This window comes from Dendrobates tinctorius, unplaced genomic scaffold (genome assembly GCF_039654945.1).
Source record: "Dendrobates tinctorius isolate UK_male_01 unplaced genomic scaffold, ASM3965494v1 ptg000489l, whole genome shotgun sequence".
Lineage (NCBI taxonomy): Eukaryota > Metazoa > Chordata > Amphibia > Anura > Dendrobatidae > Dendrobates > Dendrobates tinctorius.
This window is the reverse complement of record NW_027362150.1, coordinates 449,063-470,794: the sequence shown is the minus strand read 5'-3', so window position 1 is coordinate 470,794 and position 21,732 is coordinate 449,063. Positions and strand designations below refer to the sequence as shown.

Here is a 21,732-nt window from a genome sequence, read left to right as displayed (position 1 = left end):
GAAGGCACAAGTCCAAGCATGCCTTCTCTGACTGCAGAAAAAGTGAAGGAGTCCGCTCCTCCCATCTCTCTCCTCCCTCCATCTCCACTCATCTATATTTCCTCCTCCCTCATCTTTTCCCTCTGTCTTTCCTCCTCCTTCATCCCCCTCCTCTTCTCTCTCCCCTCCTCTTCTATCACCTTCCTCCTCCCTCTTTCTTTTTTCATCTCCCCACCTTTCCACTCTCTCCTTTACCCCTCCCTGCTCCTCGCCCTCTCCGTTCATTGTCCCCAGCTGGGCCAGTGCCAAATCCAGAAAATGAGGTGTCCTTATCTCCACAGGGCACCCTCTCTAAAGAGCCAGCTATGATACCAGGAGAAGAAAGTGAAACACTCCCTACACATAACACCACAGGTGCCCCCCCAATACAACAGCTAGCAGAAGGGAGGTGTGAGTCATCAGCGTCTGCTGCTGCTGGGTCTTACAATGAGGATCCTAAGTGCCAGGCAGACCTGCAACCTCAGAAGAGGGGAGCACCCACACAATGTCACAGTTTCTCCTCTGATGAATATGAAGAGGGGACATCATACATGCTGCCCAGTACTAGGTGAAGAAACCCACAGACACCAAGTAGGCAGGGGCAGATAGAGCCAGAACTCTTACACTATGTGCCATTCACCCCTCTGAAAAATCTGCCAGACCCAGATATGGACCCCATGCCATTTTACCGAAGAATGTAGCAGAGCCAGCAAACATCTGCAATCTGGATTGATCTGTGGTCCATAATGGAATTAAAAGCAGGTGAAACACTCTGGCCAATCATGAAGGAACACTTCAAGCTTCCATCAGAATTAGATGTGCACTCCTGGGAGTCAGGATCAAAGCTAATTGAGCAGCTCAGAGAGTGGGCCGAAGCCAGACAAGCACTCAGCCTACATAACATGAGCCAAGCCGAGACAGAGTCTGTAGACAAGTTTCATGGCAGAGTGAGGCAAATATTCCAAGACTTAGGCTTCACTATTCATGATCAGATACACAGACAAATGTTGGCAGAGGCCTTTAGGCATGGACTAAGAGAACCAATCAAGAAGCTGCTGACAGTGACCAGGCCTGAGTACAGGTCAATAGCCGTAGATGCCCTGCTCGCAGTATCCAGAAGAATTCAGTCCCACCCAGGAGTGCGCAAGATAGCCCCTCCTATGGTGGCCACCGATGTGGAAGAGCACCCACCCTGCAGGGATGGGAGACCCATCAGGTGTTACAACTGAGGCAACCTTGGTCATGTCCAGAACCAGTGCACAGCACCCCTGGCAGCCCAGGACATCACGCAGGGGAATAGGCCAAGCAAGAAACACAGGAAACAGTGAAGAACCCTGTCTATAGGACAGAGGCAAGCCAGGTCCGCAAGACATCACGCCCCTGACATGTAAAACTCCATCAGCGGACCCAATACCTCAAATCTCCGGGGGTTTTCATATCTTTCCTTGTGGACACTGGTGCAGTCAGAAGTGTGATGAGGCATGTGACACATAGCGACTCACCAGCGATCCCGACAACGATATCACCTTGTCAGGATCGCTGGTGTGTCGCTACATGATCGCCGGTGAGCTGTCAAACAGGCAGCTTCACCAGCGATCAGTACCAGCGACACGCGGGTAACAAGCGACGCACGTCGCTTAGTTACCCGCATTGTATTTTAGTTACCAGCGTGCTGATGCAGGGAGCTGGTAACCAAGGTACACATCGGGTTTCTAAGGGGGGCGCGCGCCCCTTAGAAACCCGATGTGTACCTTGGTTACCAGCTCCAGCTCGCTGGTCTCCCGCCTGTCACACGCAGCAATGCGTGCTGGCCAGCGGGAGACCAGCGACCCCAAAAATGTCCAGATGTTTCAACAACGATCAGCGATACCCGGCAGAGGGGCCGGTCGCTGATAGCTGTCACACACAATGATCTCGCTGGTGAGATGGCTGTTGCGTCACAAAACTTGTGACTCAGCAGCGATCTCGCTAGCGAGATCGCTATGTGTGATGGGGGCTTTACAAGCCCCTGAGCGTGTGGACACAGCCAGGACACTCCATCCTGTTTCAGTTTATGGTGAAGACCAGCCCACCCCACCTGATGAGAGACATTGACATGACAATTTCTCCACCTCTGACCCAAGAAGAATCCATCATGCTGGTTGCCCTACAAGAGCCTCGAACAACCGGTGCAAGCCTACTCAAGGAGGTGCTGGATATAGTACCCAATAGCCTGTTGCCCAAGGGAGACTTCAAGTTGCGCCAGGGTGGGTGTCACTAAAGTCTGGAACTCCGTACCCTCACAATGCCCAGCATCCCCTATCCACCACCCAGAGTCAAACTGTCTCTGACCAACTGGAGGTCTGAGTGGAATCGCTGTTCAACAAACGGCCTAAGAACTTGGGTATGGGCCAGGAAATTTTCAACCCAAAGGGACCTTACACGCTTCATGAAATGGCTGCACTGTTTCCGGCTCCAGAGGATCATCTTGGACAAGATTCTGAAGGTGCTCCCTGAAGTTTATCCAGGCCCTTGACCAGAAGAAGGCCACTCAGCTCCTCAAACTGGTTAACAAATTCTGACCTGAGATCAAGCTGGGTGAAAGGAACGGCTGCTGGCTGGTAAAGAATGTGAAAAATGAGGATGAATGAACTCATGAAGATCAACATCCAACACTGCGGAGACACCATCACGTTTCTCAACGCAGTGATTCTAGAGCAATGCCCCCCATCCCTTATGGGAAATTATGTAAAAACATGCAAAACAAGCCGCGGAGACACCATCACGTTTCTCAACGCAAGCAATAACTAGCCAGGTCTTTCCCCGGGAAGGAACAACCACGGGAAGCGCAGTCTCCAATGAAGGAAACCACCTATGCCAAAACATGGTATCCATCCACAGACAGCTGTTTCGGGGTATTGCCCCTCATCAGTGTGGAGTAGGAAAATGGCCAGTAGGAGCAATATCTAGAGGCATAGGTGGTTTCCTTCATTGGAGACTGCCCTTCCCGTGGTTGTTCCTTCCCAGGGAAAGTCCAGGCTAGTCATTGCTTGCGTTGAGAAACATGTGATGGTGTATCCGCGGCTTGTGTTTTGCATGTTTTTACATATTTCCCATAAGGGATGGGGGCATTGCTCTAGAATCACTGCGTTGAGAAACATATGATGGTGTCTCCGCAGTGTTGGATGTTAATCTCCATGAGTTCATTCATCCTCATTTTTCACAGTCTTCTACTAGACATTGCTCCTACTGGCCAGTTTCCTACTCCACACTGATGAGGGGCAATACCCCGAAACAGCTGTCTGTGGATGGATACCATGTTTTGGCATAGGTGGTTTCCTTCACTGGAGACTGCCCTTCCCGTGGTTGTTCCTTCCCGGGGAAAGACCTGGCTAGTCATTGCTTGCATTGAGAAACGTGATGGTGTCTCCTCGGCTTGTGTTTTGGCTGGTAAAGAAGACGTCCCAGCAAAAAGACCCCCTGTGATCTGAGCAGGGGTTACCACAATGACCGCCTTGGTGGAGAGCAAGAAAGCTCAGCTGGACGTCATCTCTGATGAAGAGGACCCCAGTAAACGGCTTGTTTCCCTGCCGGCTCTGTGCCAGAAGATGGTAGTCCCTCACGGAATTGTGAAGAGCAAGGCCAGATTGAGCCGCCTCGTCCATAGGAATCATCGTGCAGTCCCAGCTTTTCCCGATCAGGAGGAAACCTGTGAAAGGAGAAGCAGCCAGGTTCAGAATGGTGCATGACCTGAGGGCTGTGAACAAAGCAACCATGTTTGAAACCCCAGTTGTGCCAGATCTGCACACTCTGCAGTCAAACATGCCAGTCACAGCAACAGTGCTCACGGTGATGGATCTGTCCAATGCTTCCTTCAATGTTCACCTAGACGACCTGAAAACGCATAAGGGGGGTGCAGAACACATGGACAGTGATGCCCAAGAGGGCCCAGAACAGCCTTTCACAGCTCACCAAAGCATTGTCCTTCATCCTCGTCAACTGGATTGCAGAACATGCAGAAGTCATCGACATCTCTACCTGCATAGCCCTTTCGTCTCCTCTACTCTACCTGGTGGAGCAGCAACGCAAGTTCTGGAAAAACAGAGTCCAGGTGTCAAAAGCAAGTTACGTTCCTGAAGACACCGTATTGCCGGCCAGACAAACCGCTTGACAGATGACCGGAAGACCGCTGAGGAGAAGATGGCTGATGCAGGCCTTCCTTGGTCTAGTCTCGTACTGCAGAACTTGGATCCCTGGTGCTCCAGTCTTAATGCAGCCTCTGTACAATTGCATCAACGCATTGCAGCCTTCATCTCGTACAGGAAACTGAAAGACTCCATAGTCTCTGTGCCAGCTCCAGGCCTCCCTGACTACGAGAAGCCATTCCATCTTTACCGAATGGAAAAAGAAGGTCATGCCACTGAGGAAAACCAGAGGCCTCTAGACTAACTCTCCGCTGGCCTGGATCCAGTTGCAAGGGGGGGGTCCCTCCTGCATGAAAACAATATTTGCAGCACACGCCCTCCTGGACAAGGCTGCTGATGTCATTATTGGACAACCAATGGAGATTCTCTCTCCACCACTCTTCAGTGCTCTCAGCCGTTGCCTGACTCTACTCCCACTCCCAAGGGGGGGGATGCAGATACGTCTTCCACCGCCATTCTACTCCCACTCCCAAGAGGGGAATGCGGATAAGGACTCTTCAGAGAAAAATCTGCAGGATACCGTAGATCTGCAGTAACCAGCAATCAAGACATCCTATGGTCCAGAAGTCTGTCAGCCCAAGAAGCAGAACTGATAGCGCTGATGAAAGTACTCGCTTGGCATGGCACACGACTTCGGACCCATCTGGGCTGCAAGAGACTTCATCATAGCAAGCGGGTCAACCGTGAAGCATCATGGTGCAATCAGGGACCTGCTGGACGCTCTTCAACTTCTAAAAGTGGTGGCAGTGTTAAAGGTCAAGGCACACGGAAAACTGAACACAGTAGAGGCATGGGGTATCGACATGGCAGCCAAAGGAAGACCATATTGAAAAGTGGGAGAGTTCATAGAGCCCGGACGGCAACTACATAACGACTGAAGACGAGAAAACCTGACAAAAAATGACGTTCTGGGATCTGTTCAAGAAGTAGTAGGACCAGACCCCAAAGGAAAGCTGGATGCTGAAGGGAAAAAGCACTGAACTCCAAAACCCTGTCTACCTCAAGGCACACCCAGTCTACCTCAAAGTATGTACCCTATGGTGGTTCAATGGATACATCGCCCCCGCACAGAATTGAAGACACAGATGAATGACCTGATTGGTCTGGACTCCCACCTTAACAGCCAAATTTCCAGCAGATGTCTAGCACCTGACAAATGCAACATTGGGCGAGTGGAAAAAGTTCTCCCACATCATCTGGCCTGAAGCTTTCCCAGTAAGAAACCAGTTGGTGAAGACTACTGCAAAGAAGCTACAGTCATGGCCAAAAGTTTTGAGAATGACACAAATATTATATTTTCACATGATCTGCTGGCCTCTGGTTTTTATGTGTGTTTGTCAGATGTTTTTATCACATACAGAAATATAATTGCAATCATATTATGAGTAGCAAAAGGTTATATTGACAGTTAGAATGAGTTAATGCAGCAAGTCAATATTTGCAGTGTTGACCCTTCTTCTTCAGGACCTCTGCAATTCTCCCTGGCATGCTCTCAATCAACTTCTGTATCAAATCCTGACTGATAGTCCATTCTTGCAAAATCAATGCTTTTATTTTGTCTGAATTTGAAGCTTTTTGTTTGTCCACCCGTCTCTTGATGATTGACCACAAGTTCTCAATGGGATTAAGATCTGGGGAGTTTCCAGGCCATGGTCCCAAAATCTCTATGTTTTGTTCCCTGAGCCATTTAGTTATCACCTTTGCTTTATGGCAAGGTGCTCCATCATGTTGAAAAAGGCATTGTTGATCGCCAAACTGCTCTTGGACGGTTGGGAGAAGTTGCTCTTGGAGGACATTCTGGTACCATTCTTTATTCATGGCTGTGGTTTTAGGCAAGACTGAGAGAGAGCCCATTCCCTTGGCTGAGAAGCAACCCCACACATGAATGGTTTCAGGATGCTTGACAGTTGGCATGAGACAAGACTGGTGGTAGCGCTCACCTGGTCTTCTCTGAATAAGCCGTTTTCCAGATATCCCAAACAATCGAAAAGGGGATTCATCAGAGAAAATGACTTTACCCCAGTCCTCAGCAGTCCACTCCCTGTACCTCTTGCAGAATATCAGTCTGTCCATGATGTTTTTCCTGGAGAGAAGTGGCTTCTTTGCTGCCCTCCTTGAGACCAGGCCTTGCTTCAAGAGTCTCCGCCTCACAGTGCGTGCAGATGCACTCACACCTGCCTGCTGCCATTCCTGAGCAAGCTCTGCACTGCTGGTAGCCCGATCCCGCAGCTGAAACACTTTTAAGAGACGGTCCTGGCGCTTGCTGGTCTTTCTTGGGCGCCCTGGAGCCTTTTTGGCAACAAGGGAACCTCTTCTCCTTGAAGTTCTTGATGATGCGATAGATTGTTGACTGAGGTGCAATCTTTCTAGCTGCGATACTCTTCCCTGTTAGGCCATTTTTGTGCCGTGCAATCATGACTGCACGTGTTTCTTTAGAGATAACCATGGTTAACAGAAGAGAAACAATGATGCCAAGCACCAGCCTCCTTTTAAAGTGTCCAGTGGTGCCATTCTTACTTAATCATGACAGATTGATCTCCAGCCCTGTCCTCATCAACACCCACACCTGTGTTAATGGAGCAATCACTGAAATGATGTTAGCTGGTCCTTTTAGGGCAGGGCTGCAATGATGTTGAAATGTGTTTTGGGGGATAAAGTTCATTTTCTAGGCAAATATTGACTTTGCAAGTAATTGCTGTTAAGCTGATCACTCTTTATAACATTCTGGAGTATATGCAAATTGCCATTAGAAAAAATGAAGCAGTAGACTTTGTAAAAATTAATATTTGTGTCATTCTCAAAACTTTTGGCCATGATTGTACTCTCAAAAATAGTGTGCAGATATGGGGTTCCAGAAGTAATAGCAAGTGATCAAGGACCCACATTCACAGCAAACCTGACACAAGAGATCCGATCAGCAGTAGGGTCAGACTTAGGCCTACACATTTCCCACCATCCCGCACCATAGACTAAGTGGGACACTTAAGAGCAGCATGCTAAAAAATTGCCCAAGAGACAAACCATGGCATTAGACACTCCCATAGGCTCAGTAAAAGCTGTCACCAATATTACATTTTATTTGGGTCTAAACTCAGGTTAGGGGTATTCTTCCCAGCAGTTGACTATGCAAAGTGATACTTTGCTTGTGTAATTGAATTTATCAAGAATCTTGCTAATGTCCACTCTCGAGTTTCTTCTTCATGGCCAGGTCCAGATTCGGTGCCTGGTATGCACGCCCTGAAGTCAGGAGACGGAGTGTTGGTGGAAAAAGTTTGTAAGGAGAGCACTCGATTCCAGATTTGATGGCGCTTCTCCAAGTGCTGACGCCACAAACCTGGAGGGAGAACCCCCACCTGGATCCACGCATCGCATTGCAAGAAAGCTCTCATACCAAGAGATACACCTGAGCTGGAATGATGCTGTGGAAGCCCTACCTGACTGAATTACCTACCCGCTAGAGAATACACACCACTGACTGCATAGACTGCTAAGAGACTTTACAATGCAATGAACCCCCGCTAGGGACAGACCTCCTGACCGCCCATTTACAAAAGTCTGTATGGAGGGGGGGGCGTATGCATCAGGCATGCGACAACCCACTGGCAGCATAGAAGAGCTGCAGCGCTTGTGACAGGAGCAGGATTCTTAGGGCAAGTGATATCTAAGGGGGGATTGTGATGGAAATATATTTCATATAGATCTCACTTGCATATATCCTTATATACATATATATACACATACATATATATATACACATACATATACACACACAACATACAACAGCTCTGGCTCCGCCCCTGTCCGCCACGTGCCAGCTCCGCCCCCGTCCGCCAAATGCCAGCTCCGCCCCCGTCCGCCACGTGCCAGCTCTGCCCTTGTCCGCCACGTGCCAGCTCTGCCCCCGTCCGCCACGTGCCAGCTCAGGCTCCACCCCGTCCGCCACGTGCCAGCTCAGGCTCCACCCCGTCCGCCACGCCCCAGCTCAGGCTCCGCCCCGTTCGCCACGCCCCAGCTCCGCCCCCGTTCGCCACGTGCCAGCTCAGGCTCCACCCCGTCCGCCACGCCCCAGCTCAGGCTCCGCCCCGTCCGCCAGCTCCGCCCCCGTTCGCCACGCGCCAGCTCCGCTCCCGTCCGCCACGCGCCAGCTCAGGCTCCGCCCCGTCCACCAGGCACCAGCTCCGCCCCCGTCCGCCAAGCGCCAGCTCAGGCTCCGCCCCGTCCCAGCTCAGGCTCTGCCCCGTCCGCCAAGCGCCAGCTCAGGCTTCGCCCCTTCCGCCATGCGCCAGCTCAGGCTTCGCCCCGTCCGCCATGCGCCAGCTCTGCCCCCGTTCGCCACGCGCCAGCTCAGGCTCCGCCCTGTCCGCCACGCGCCAGCTCAGGCTCTGCCTCGTCCACCAGGCGCCAGCTCCGCCCCCGTCCGCCAAGCGCCAGCTCAGGCTCCGCCCCGTCCGCCATGCCCCAGCTCAGGCTTCGCCCCGTCCGCCATGCCCCAGCTCAGGCTTCGCCCCGTCCGCCATGCCCCAGCTCAGGCTCCGCCCCGTCCACAAAGCGCCAGCTCAGGCTTCGCCCCCGTCCGCCGCCTAAGGCTCCGCCCCGTCCCAGCTCCGCCCCCGTCCGCCAAGCGCCAGCTCAGGCTCCGCCCCGTCCACAAAGCGCCAGCTCAGGCTTCGCCCCCGTCCGCCGCCTAAGGCTCCGCCCCGTCCCAGCTCCGCCCCCGTCCGCCAAGCGCCAGCTCAGGCTCCGCCCCGTCCACAAAGCGCCAGCTCAGGCTTCGCCCCCGTCCGCCGCCTAAGGCTCCGCCCCGTCCCAGCTCCGCCCCCGTCCGCCAAGCGCCAGCTCAGGCTCCGCCCCCGTCCGCCATGCCCCAGCTCAGGCTTCGCCCCGTCCGCCATGCCCCAGCTCAGGCTTCGCCCCGTCCGCCATGCCCCAGCTCAGGCTTCGCCCCGTACGCCATGCGCCACCTCAGGCTCCGCCCCGTCCGCCAAGCGCCAGCTCAGGCTCCGCCCCGTCCGCCATGCGCCAGCTCAGGCTCCGCCCCGTCCGCCATGCGCCAGCTCAGGCTCCGCCCCGTCCGCCATGCGCCAGCTCAGGCTTCGCCCCGTCCGCCAAGCGCCAGCTCAGGCTCCGCCCCGTCCGTCAAGCGCCAGCTCAGGCTTCGCCCCGTCCGCCATGCGCCAGCTCAGGCTCCGCCCCGTCCGCCATGCCCCAGCTCAGGCTCCGCCCCGTCCGCCAAGCGCCAGCTCAGGCTTCGCCCCGTCCGCCATGCCCCAGCTCAGGCTCCGCCCCGTCCGCCATGCCCCAGCTCAGGCTCCGCCCCGTCCGCCATGCGCCAGCTCAGGCTCCGCCCCGTCCGCCATGCGCCAGCTCAGGCTCCGCCCCGTCCGCCATGCGCCAGCTCAGGCTCCGCCCCGTCCGCCAAGCGCCAGCTCAGGCTTCGCCCCGTCCGCCAAGCGCCAGCTCAGGCTTCGCCCCGTCCGCCATGCGCCAGCTCAGGCTTCGCCCCGTCCGCCATGCCCCAGCTCAGGCTTCGCCCCGTCCGCCATGCGCCAGCTCAGGCTCCGCCCCGTCCGCCATGCCCCAGCTCAGGCTTCGCCCCGTCCGCCATGCGCCAGCTCAGGCTCCGCCCCGTCCGCCATGCCCCAGCTCAGGCTCCGCCCCGTCCGCCATGCCCCAGCTCAGGCTTCGCCCCGTCCGCCATGCCCCAGCTCAGGCTTCGCCCCGTCCGCCATGCGCCAGCTCAGGCTCCGCCCCGTCCGCCATGCCCCAGCTCAGGCTCCGCCCCGTCCGCCATGCCCCAGCTCAGGCTCCGCCCCGTCTGCCATGCCCCAGCTCAGGCTCCGCCCCGTCCGCCAAGCGCCAGCTCAGGCTTCGCCCCGTCCGCCATGCCCCAGCTCAGGCTCCGCCCCGTCCGCCAAGCGCCAGCTCAGGCTTCGCCCCGTCCGCCATGCCCCAGCTCAGGCTCCGCCCCGTCCGCCATGCGCCAGCTCAGGCTCCGCCCCGTCCACAAAGCGCCAGCTCAGGCTTCGCCCCCTCCGCCAAGCACCAGCTCCGCCCCCGTCCGACGCCTAAGGCTCCGCCCCGTCCCAGCTCCGCCCCCGTCTGCCACGCTCCGGCTCCGCCCCCGTCCGCCACGCGCCAGCTCTCCCTCCCCCCTCCACACACCGTCTCCCTTCTGTCCTCTGCGGGGTGTCGCCGCTCCCTCCTCCGCGCTCTTCCCGGCTGACTGCTCCGCTCCTGTGCTGCGCGCTCTCCACACTGCTCTCCTGTCGCTCCACACAAGAGCGATGTGATACCGGAAGTGAGCCGCTTCTACTTCCGGTTACAGCTGTTAAAAAAAAAAAAAAAAAAAGTAGAGGCTAAATCCAAGTCGGCTTGGAGCTGTGCTGACGTCGTGCCCATGTGACCAGAAGGGGCGGGGCCTCCTCCTCCATGGAGCAGAGCAGCACACAGGAAGCTGCCGGTGTCATGGCAGGTAAGTGGATGTTCATGCACGAGCTGGAGGAGGGGTGATGTTGCTTGCATGGGGCTGCATGTTGGAGGGGGGTCTGCCTGGGGAGAAAGGGGTGATGTTGCTTACATGGGGCTGCATGTGCATGCTGGAGGGGGGTCTGCCTGGGAAGAAGGGGGTGATGCTTACATGGGGCTGCATGCTGGAGTTGGGTCTGCCTGGGGAGAAGGGGGCTTACATGGGGCTGCATGCTGGAGGAGGGTCTGCCTGGGGAGAAGGGGGTGATGCTTACATGGGGCTGCATGCTGGAGGAGGGTCTGCCTGGGAGAAGGGGGTGATGTTGCTTACATGGGGCTGCATGCTGGAGGAGGGTCTGCCTGGGGAGAAGGGGGTGATGTTGCTTACATGGGGCTGCATGCTGGAGGAGGGTCTGCCTGGGGAGAAGGGGGTAATGTTGCTTGCATGGGGCTGCATGCTGGAGGGGGGTCTGCCTGGGATGAAGGGGGTAATGTTGCTTGCATGGGGCTGCATGCTTTAGGGGGGTCTGCCTGGGATGAAGGGGGTGATGCTTACATGGGGCTGCATGCTGGAGGAGGGTCTGCCTGGGGAGAAGGGGGTGATGTTGCTTGCATGGGGCTGTGTGTGCATGCTGGAGGAGGGTCTGCCTGGGGAGAAGGGGGTGATGTTGCTTACATGGGGCTGCATGCTGGAGGAGGGTCTGCCTGGGGAGAAGGGGGTGATGTTGCTTACATGGGGCTGCATGCTGGAGGAGGGTCTGCCTGGGGAGAAGGGGGTAATGTTGCTTGCATGGGGCTGCATGCTGGAGGAGGGTCTGCCTGGGATGAAGGGGTGATGCTTACATGGGGCTGCATGCTGGAGGAGGGTCTGCCTGGGGAGAATGGGGTGATGCTTACATGGGGCTGCATGCTGGAGGAGGGTCTGCCTGGGGAGAAGGGGGTGATGTTGCTTGCATGGGGCTGTGTGCATGCTGGAAGAGGGTCTGCCTGGGGAGAAGGGGGTGATGCTTACATGGGGCTGCATGCTGGAGGAGGGTCTGCCTGGGGAGAAGGGGGTGATGTTGCTTACATGGGGCTGCATGCTAGAGGAGGGTCTGCCTGGGGAGAAGGGGGTGATGTTGCTTACATGGGGCTGCATGCTGGAGGAGGGTCTGCCTGGGAAGAAGGGGGTGATGTTGCTTGCATGGGGCTGTGTGTGCATGCTGGAGGGGGGGGTCTGCCTGGGAAGAAGAGGGTGATGTTGCTTGCATGGGGCTGCATGCTGGAGGAGGGTCTGCCTGGGGAGAAGGGGGTGATGTTGCTTACATGGGGCTGCATGCTGGAGGAGGGTCTGCCTGGGGAGAAGGGGGTAATGTTGCGTGCATGGGGATGCATGTTCATGCTGGAGGAGGGGTCTGCCTGGGGAGAAGGGGGTGATGCTTGCATGGGGCTGCATGCTGGAGGGGGGTCTGCCTGGGGAGAAGGGGGTGATGTTGTTTGCATGGGGCTGCATGCTGGAGGAGGGTCTGCCTGGGAAGAAGGGGGTCATGTTGCTTGCATGGGGCTGTGTGTGCATGCTGGAGGGGGGGGTCTGCCTGGGAAGAAGAGGGTGATGTTGCTTGCATGGGGCTGCATGCTGGAGGAGGGTCTGCCTGGGGAGAAGGGGGTGATGCTTACATGGGGCTGCATGCTGGAGGAGGGTCTGCCTGGGAAGAAGGCGGTGATGTTGCTTGCATGGGGCTGCATGTGTATGCTGGAGGGTGGTCTGCCTGGGAAGAAGGGGGTGATGTTGCTTGCATGGGGCTGCATGCTGGAGGAGGGTCTGCCTGGGGAGAAGGGGTTGATGTTGCTTGCATGGGGCTGCATGCTGGAGGAGGGTCTGCCTGGGGAGAAGGGGTTGATGTTGCTTGCATGGGGCTGCATGCTGGAGGAGGGTCTGCCTGGGGAGAAGGGGGTGATGTTGCTTACATGGGGCTGCATGCTGGAGGAGGGTCTGCCTTGGGAGAAGGGGGTGATGTTGCTTGCATGGGGCTGCGTGTGCTTGCTGGAGGGGGTTGTCTGCCTGGGAAGAAGGGGTGATGTTGCTTGCATGGGGCTGCATGTTCATGCTGGAGGGGGGGTCTGCCTGGGGAGAAGGGGTTGATGTTGCTTGCATGGGTCTGCGTGTGCATGCTGGAGGGGGGGTCTGCCTGGGGAGAAGGGGGTGATGTTGCTTGCATGGGGCTGCATGTTCATGCTGGAGGAGGGTCTGCCTGGGGAGAAGGGGGTGATGTTGCTTGCATGGGGCTGTGTGTGCATGCTGGAGGGGGGGTCTGCTTGGGGAGAAGGGGGTGATGTTGCTTGCATGGGGCTGCATGTGCATGCTGGAGGGGGGGTCTGCCTGGGGAGAAGGGGGTGATGTTGCTTGCATGGGGCTGCGTGGCACAGTCACACGAAGGTCACCATGAGTTGATGGTCTAGTGGGATGGTGAATATTGGAGGCCGACGGACCAGGGGCCGCCAGCGTTGGGGGGCTGGTAGTTTTTTTTTTTTTTCTCACTGAGTAGTAGTTTTTTCCACTGAGGCTTGATGGTGAGAGCCTCATCAGCTAGTGCTGCAGCTTCCTCCACAGTGGCTGGTCTCCTTTCATGCACCCATTCCCGCATCTCAGCGGGGCACTTGAAGTAAAACTGCTCTTTTAGGATGACTTGGAGGAAGGTCTCCCAAGTTAAGGCCTCCTCTCCCTCCAGCCAGCGATGACATATTTGTTTGAGTCTGTGGGCATACATCTTGAAGGACACTTCCTCATTACAGGCTAAAGTACGAAACTGGGTCCTGTAAGTGTCTGGGTCACAGCATAATGTTCTAGAATAGTCTGTTTAATCTCCGCATACTCACAGTTCCACCGAGGGTCCATAGCTCTATAGGCTCCGGCAGCTCCACCCTCTAAGAGCCCCACCAGATGTCGGACTCGCTCCCTTTCCGGGACTTCCATTAATCGACACTGATGCTCAATGTCACCTGAAGCCTCATTAAACGGCTTGAAGTTTTTTTGGGACACTCTGGAGAGTTCCCTCATGGTGGGTGCTGGGGTTACAGTATGTCTGGAGCTTCTAGCTGCTTCCACAGCGAGCTGCCTCTCCAGCAATGCCCTCTCTTGAGCTCTATGAATGGCCTCCCTCTTATCTTCTATGGTAGCCTCTTCTCCCAGCAATGCCGACTCCTCCTCGTACCACACAACCCACTGACTTTTTTGGGTATTTACCTCCGGCTGCAGCCTTTCCTCCGTTTGCTGTGGAGATCCTTCCTCAGCGTCATCTTGCAGGCGATCTCCTTCCAAAGCCTCAATCAGCTGCTCCTCGGAGAGTCCCTTGTAGCTGACTCCCAGTTCACGGGCCTTTGTTTGTAGGTTCACCGCAGTCCAGTTCTTGTACTCTGCGGTGCTGGTTCCAGATGTTGATGGGCCGTTGTCCTCCATTCCTTCTGCTCTGATCCCAGCGCTGCCAACCAATTTGTGATGGGGTATACGACAGAGCAAGAAGGGACAACTGGCGAGGGACGATCCAATGAGATTTATTAAGGCAGGGAGCATACAACATCAAATATCCATAATGTCCTTGGAGTCCATGAGAAGTCCACAATAAGTCCACACAATGGAAACAAATCCGGGCACCTCACGATAGTCCTTGTGCCGGATACGATAACAATAATCCTTGCAATAGTCCACAGGATTCCACACAATCCCACGGACGTCACGGGCTGGCCTCAACTCAGTTCGTGACTCCTTCCACGTCCGCACTCAAATCACAACTGAACTTAAAACAAGAATGTATTGTCAGGGCTCCTGGGATCAGCCCATCTGAAGGGGGTAGGGGTCACACCTACTATTCAATGGTTTGATCCATCAGAAGATTCTAGAAATGTAAGGGCTCCACTGAGTCTACAGGATGTGTATTGTAGGTTATCTTCTGCTTAGGAAAACAATAGCCAAAGTTCCACTAGCTGTTGACACAAGCCTAAATTAGATTATGGTCCAGGTACATCACAAGACATTGCAAAGTATTGGGGGAAGGAGACATGGTTAACCAGAGAAACGTTAAATGACATATTATACAAAATACAGGACAGGGCAAAACTACAAATCATGACAATATTATTGCAGATACAGACTGTACGGGCTCCTGTCAGGTATATATTATTGTAGATACAGACTGTACGGGCTCCTGTCAGGTATATATTATTGTAGATATAGACTGTATGGGCTCCTGTCAGGTATATATTATTGTAGATACAGACTGTACGGGCTCCTGTCAGGTATATATTATTGTAGATACAGACTGTATGGCTCCTGTCAGGTATATATTATTGTAGATACAGACTGTATGGCTCCTGTCAGGTATATATTATTGTAGATACAGACTGTATGGGCTCCTGTCAGGTATATATTATTGTAGATACAGACTGTATGGCTCCTGTCAGGTATATATTATTGTAGATACAGACTGTATGGGCTCCTGTCAGGTATATATTATTGTAGATACAGACTGTACGGGCTCCTGTCAGGTATATATTATTGTAGATACAGACTGTACGGGCTCCTGTCAGGTATATATTATTGTAGATACAGACTGTACGGGCTCCTGTCAGGTATATATTATTGTAGATACAGACTGTATGGGCTCCTGTCAGGTATATATTATTGTAGATACAGACTGTATGGGCTCCTGTCAGGTATATATTATTGTAGATACAGACTGTATGGGCTCCTGTCAGGTATATATTATTGTAGATACAGACTGTACGGGCTCCTGTCAGGTATATATTATTGTAGATACAGACTGTACGGGCTCCTGTCAGGTATATATTATTGTAGATACAGACTGTATGGGCTCCTGTCAGGTATATATTATTGTAGATACAGACTGTATGGGCTCCTGTCAGGTATATATTATTGTAGATACAGACTGTATGGGCTCCTGTCAGGTATATATTATTGTAGATACAGACTGTACGGGCTCCTGTCAGGTATATATTATTGTAGATACAGACTGTACGGGCTCCTGTCAGGTATATATTATTGTAGATACAGACTGTACGGGCTCCTGTCAGGTATATATTATTGTAGATACAGACTGTATGGCTCCTGTCAGGTATATATTATTGTAGATACAGACTGTATGGCTCCTGTCAGGTATATATTATTGTAGATACAGACTGTATGGGCTCCTGTCAGGTATATATTATTGTAGATACAGACTGTATGGCTCCTGTCAGGTATATATTATTGTAGATACAGACTGTATGGGCTCCTGTCAGGTATATATTATTGTAGATACAGACTGTATGGGCTCCTGTCAGGTATATATTATTGTAGATACAGACTGTATGGGCTCCTGTCAGGTATATATTATTGTAGATATAGACTGTACGGGCTCCTGTCAGGTATATATTATTGTAGATACAGACTGTATGGCTCCTGTCAGGTACATATTATTATAGATACAGACTGTATGGGCTCCTGTCAGGTATATATTATTGTAGATATAGACTGTACGGGCTCCTGTCAGGTATATATTATTGTAGATATAGACTGTACGGGCTCCTGTCAGGTATATATTATTGTAGATATAGACTGTACGGGCTCCTGTCAGGCATATATTAGTGATGATTAGTGTTGAGCATTCCGATACCGCAAGTATCGGGTATCGGCCGATATTAGCGGTATCGGAATTCCGATACTTAATTCCGATACTTTTGTCATATCGGATTCCGGAATCGGAATCGGAATAGGAAGTTCCCATCATGCTATGAGCCTGCTTGCTTTGATTAAGCCAATGGGAATCCTCCGAAGTGTGGGCACATCCTGTTAGGCATGTAGGCATGTTAACTATTGGCATGGCTGTGATTGGCTGCCGAAATGATGTCATGATGCACTATAAAAGCCACCGCAGCCGCCATTTCTGGTTCACTCTGCTGTGAATTCAGTTAGGGACAGGCTGCTGTAGAAGACTGTGAGGGACAGTTAGAAATAGCGATTCCACCAAACATCTAGTGCTTTACCCAGGCTACATAAACCACCACTGTAGCCTTCTTTGCCCTAGCAGCAGTGTTCACAGCTGTCTGCAAGGGCTGTGTGAGTGCAGCTCACGCTGTGGAGTGGGTCCTGCAGCCACGTCAGGCTGTAGGCCACCCAGTGTGATCACTGCTGCCTCATACATCTTTTATTTTTTGAGCTGCATTTTTTACATAATTTCAATCTAGTGTGCTTCCATCCGTATCCATATACGTTGGTTGCAAACACTAGTAGTAGACAGCGGAGCCTTTCTGCAGCCTTTCAGTGCTAGTGTCCACTTTGCTGCACTGTTCACGGCTGTCTGAGAGGTCTCTGACTGTGTGTGAGTGCAGCTCACGCTGAGTAGTGTGTCCTGCAGCTACGTCTGGCTGTAGGACGCTCAGCGTGCGTCAGTGCCTCACACATATTTTTATTTGAGTGCAGCTCATTTTTTCTTCTATTAGTGTGCATCCATCCGTCTCCATCTACGGTGGTTGCAAACACTATAAAGGAGTACACAGCGGAGCCTTTCTGCAGCCTGTCAGTGCCAGTGCCCACTTAGCTGCACTGTTGACGGCTGTCTGAGAGGCCTCTGACTGTGTGTGAGTGCAGCTCACGCTGAGTAGAGTGTCCTGCAGCTACGTCTGGTTGTAGGACGCTCAACGTGCGTCACTGCCTCACACATATTTGTCTTTGAGTGCAGCTCATTTTTTCTTCTCCTATTAGTGTGCATCCATCCGTATCCATCAACATTGGTTGGTTGCAAACACTATATAGGAGTAGATAGAGGAGCCTTTTTTTCTGGCTTGTGCCCTGCCGGCGCAGCCAGATTAGTATTACCCAATTTTTTTGGAGCCTCATCTTTTGCATTGTAGGTTACCTGCCTGCATTGTAATAGCTCCAAAAAGTTGGTGATACTATCAGTTTCAATTCTTTGTTCACATACTTTGAGTTTGTTTCCAACAAAGAAACCACAAAAAAAGTTCACCAAACACTACATTTTGAACTTGTGTAGGCCACATCAGCTCCTATTAAAGTCTAGTCCACACACACACACACACACACTTCATAAAATTAGTGTTTCTTGTACCTGTAACCAGCTGTTCAGGAATAAGCACACTAAGGCCCCCCTTTGTACTTTTTTGCCTATCTTAAGCAGTCTTGCAAGATGAAGAAGGCAGGGAGTAAGGCGCGTGGGCGTGGGCGTGGAGTTTCAGCAGGGAGAGGACGTGGGGATTCTGCAGGGAGAGGACGTGGGGATTCTACAGGTAGAGGACGTGGGGATTCTGGGCCTGCTGCGGGCACCAGTGGATCAGCATCCCCCAGTTTTAGCAGGCAACAGTCCTTTATGCGCAGCTTTGTAGGACCTCAACGTACCCCACTGCTGCGGGAGGAACAAATTGAAGCCGTTGTCGGATGGATGGCAGCTAACGCATCGACTTCAATTACTTCCGCATCCTCTCAGGGTCAGAGCACCGAAGAGCAACCATCTGTCTCTTCACCACCTGCCAAAGTGCCCAGGCAGTCAGAGAGACATGGACAGGAGCCATCACAGTCTCTACTTCTGTTCTCGGAATCTGTTGGCTTGGAAAGAGGGGGCCAGCCAAGCAGCATTCCTGAATGTGAAGAAGAGGGAGTATGCAGTGATGCGCAACTTCTTTGTCCCTCTGAATCTGAAGAGGCGAGTGTGCCAGTGCCTATGGTCAGCACACCTCAGTACGCATCAGATGATGACGAGACTCAGTTGCCACTTTCTGGTGCGTACGGTGCTGGCGAGACAACCCCGGAGAAGCAGCTGTTTGAAGAGGGGAGGGAAGATGATGAGGTCCTTGACCCATCATGGCGTGAGCAACAGGAAGGTGGTGGGAGCAGCTCGGAGGAAGAGATTCCCCTACCGGCCAAAACAGGAGGCAGAGGGAGGGGGAAGACTTGGTTGCCTGTACCCTCCACTTCGGCACCCGTTAGGAGCATTCCTCCTTCCAAAGGCAAACCGGGCGCTCACAAGAGTTGCAGTGCGTGGTCCTTTTTTGACACAGTTGCAGATGACATTTGCTTTGTCAAATGCAAGCTGTGTCATCAGAGAGTCAAAAGAGGGAGAAATGTCAGCAACCTCAATACCACAAATATGTGGAAACATGTGCGCACCAAGCACGAGTTGGAGTTGCAGAGACACCCTGAAGACGTAGGCCAACGTACAGCACCACCTACCACCTCTTCAGTTCGTGTTGGGCCCTCTTCCTCCAGCTCACACACTGCTGGTTCGGCTTCCTCACAGGATCGCCAAGGAAGAACCTCTGCCACTGTTGTCCGGAGACCCTGTCAGATTCCACCCATAGCAGCACGTTCCCATCCATCACAGCCATCGGTAGCACAGGCATGGGATAAAAGGCGCCCTTACTCGGCAAACCATCCCCGAGCACAGTCTCTGAATGCTGGCATTGCCAAACTTCTGGCAGTTGAAATGCTGTCATTCAGGCTGGTGGACACTGACACCTTCCGGGACTTAATGGCATTGGCAGTCCCCCAATACAACGTGCCCAGCCGCTTTTATTTCAGCAGGCGAGCCGTCCCTGCCCTGCAGAAACATGTTGAGGGCAAAATAAAACATGCGCTTCTAAACGCCGTTAGTAGCAAGGTCCACCTGACCACCGATGCGTGGACCAGTAACCATGGACAGGGACGATACCTTTCCCTCACTGCCCACTGGGTCAATGTTGTGGAGCCGGGTACGGATCTGGAGAGTGGAGCTGTACTTGTTCTTCCAACGCCACGGATTGCAGGACTCCAGTCTGTACACATAGACTCCTCCTCCTACTCAAGTTCCTCAGAAACAGCAGAGCAGGAGCCTGTTACGACCGATATGAGCACAGCCGTGGCCAAACGTCAACAGGCTGTACTCAAATTAATTTCTTTGGGGAATCGAAGCCACACAGCGCAGGAGCTCTGGAATGCTATCAAGCTGGAGAGCGATGTGTGGTTTGGGCCAGCGAATCTCCAGCCGGGCTTGGTAGTGTGTGACAATGGCCGAAATCTGGTGGCAGCTCTTGGCCTAGGCAACCTCACACACATCCCATGTCTGGCACATGTTCTTAACTTGGTCGTGCAGAGCTTTCTGAGGGACTATCCGGATCTTGCTGCACTGTTGCACAAGGTCCGCATAGAGTGCGCTCACTTGCGACGTTCCAGCACGGCAAGATCGCGCCTCGCTGCTCTGCAGCGACGATTTGGCATTCCGGAACATCGCATCATATGTGACCTACCCACCCGGTGGAATTCAACGTTACATATGTTGGAGCGGTTGTGTGAGCAGCAGGCAGCAGTCATGGAGTACCAGCTGCATCAGGCGCAAACAAGTCGCACTGTGCGCCGTTCACACTTCAGCACCATTGAGTGGGCCTCTATGAAGGACATCTGCCTCGTTTTGCGTGCCTTCGATGAATCCACGCGGATGGCGAGTGCAGATGATGCACTAGTCAGCATGACTGTCCCCCTTATCTGCCTGCTTCAACAAACACTGCAAGCACTAAGGGATGAGGTTTCAGAAGAGGTGGAGGATGAGGAGTCCCAAATGCCATCTGCTTCTGGACAGTCTGCGCTACGTGTTTCCTCACAAAGGCCTAGGCAGGGGACACTTTGTGAGGAGGATGAGGAGGAGTCGATGGAGGAGGAAGACATCTCTCCAGAGGAGGGAGGTACACAAACCTCTACTCAGTATGTACAGCGAGGGTGGGGTGATGCAGAGCAGGCCGAGGTCACGCCTCAAACAGGGGACAGCGGTTCTTTGGCAGTTGGGAGTCTGCAGCACATGGTTGATTTCATGCTGCAGTGCCTGAGAAACGACCGCCGCATCGCCCACATTCTCGTCTCGGCTGATTATTGGGTGTACACCCTCCTAGATCCTCGCTACCGGGACAGCGTACAAAGGCTCATACCAACGTTGAACCGGGAGCGTAAAATGCGGGAGTACGAAGAGTCACTGGTGCAGTCCATAATGTTTTCCATTCCACCCGACAGCATTGTTGCTAGTGCTTTACAAAGCAGCTCTGTGCGTCGAGGCAGTGGAGGAAACTCTGCACAAAGAGGGAGCAGAGGCAGCGCCGCAGCACAAGGCAAGACCACTATGGCCCAAATGTGGCAAAGTTTTGTGTGTCCACCACAATTGTCTACACCATCAGCGACGCCTCGAGTCAGCAGGAGGCAACGCTTCCGTCAGATGGTGTCAGACTACATGTCTTGCCCTGTCGCTGTACTCCCAGATGGCTCTTCCCCCTTCAAGTTTTGGGTCTCTAAGCTGGATACATGGCCAGAGCTTAGCCAGTATGCATTGGAGGTGCTGGCTTGCCCTGCTGCCAGTGTATTATCGGAACGTGTCTTTAGTGCCGCAGGTGGTGTACTAACAGACCGTCGCACGCGACTATCTTCCGATAATGTTGACCGGCTGACTTTTCTGAAAATGAACAAGGCCTGGATCTCCAAAGACTTTGCCATTCCTCTTACAGACTAAATTAGTGGTTGGCAACTGTATCCAGGTCTGCTGGTGTGTTCATTTTTCTACCACCTGAACTATAATCCCTTTGCTTCAACACAGCCAGTTGTCGCTCAGATGTGTCGTCTGCACAGAGAAACACACTAGCTCCTGTGTTAGTGGGGTTCAGTAATGCCAGCTGATCCCCTGCTGTGTGGACGGCAAAGTCACCAGCTCCATCAACATTCAAACCACTACTGATTTTTAACCGTGCCCAACTTAGGTCTCTGGCTCCACTGTCTCTACTATTTCCCCTGACCTCCAACCCCGCCATCTACATCTCTGAAGTGGCGTCAGCACAATCTACACTTGTTCCTGTGTTCCTGTGGCTCAGTCCCATCAGTTTATCCCCTGATGTGTGTCCGGCAAGGTCTCCTGCTCTGTCCACATTCCCATAACCAGTAGTGGGAATGAGGACAGAGCTGGCGAACTTGCCGGACAAACATCAGGGGATCAACTGACGGGACTGAGCACCAGTAACACAGGAACAAGTGTAGATTGTGCTGACGCCACTTCAGAGATGTAGCTGG

General features: G+C 53.3%; 1 protein-coding gene across 1 annotated transcript in view; it reads right to left on the bottom strand.

Moving 5' to 3' along the window:
- Window positions 1-10,492, bottom strand: part of LOC141078005 (uncharacterized) — a 29,128-nt gene extending 18,636 nt beyond the window's left edge. The window contains exon 1 of the mRNA XM_073564794.1: window positions 10,365-10,492. The gene's annotated coding sequence lies outside the window, so the exon portion shown is untranslated. The remainder of the gene's footprint in view (window positions 1-10,364) is intronic.
- Window positions 10,493-21,732: the final 11,240 nt, after the last annotated feature.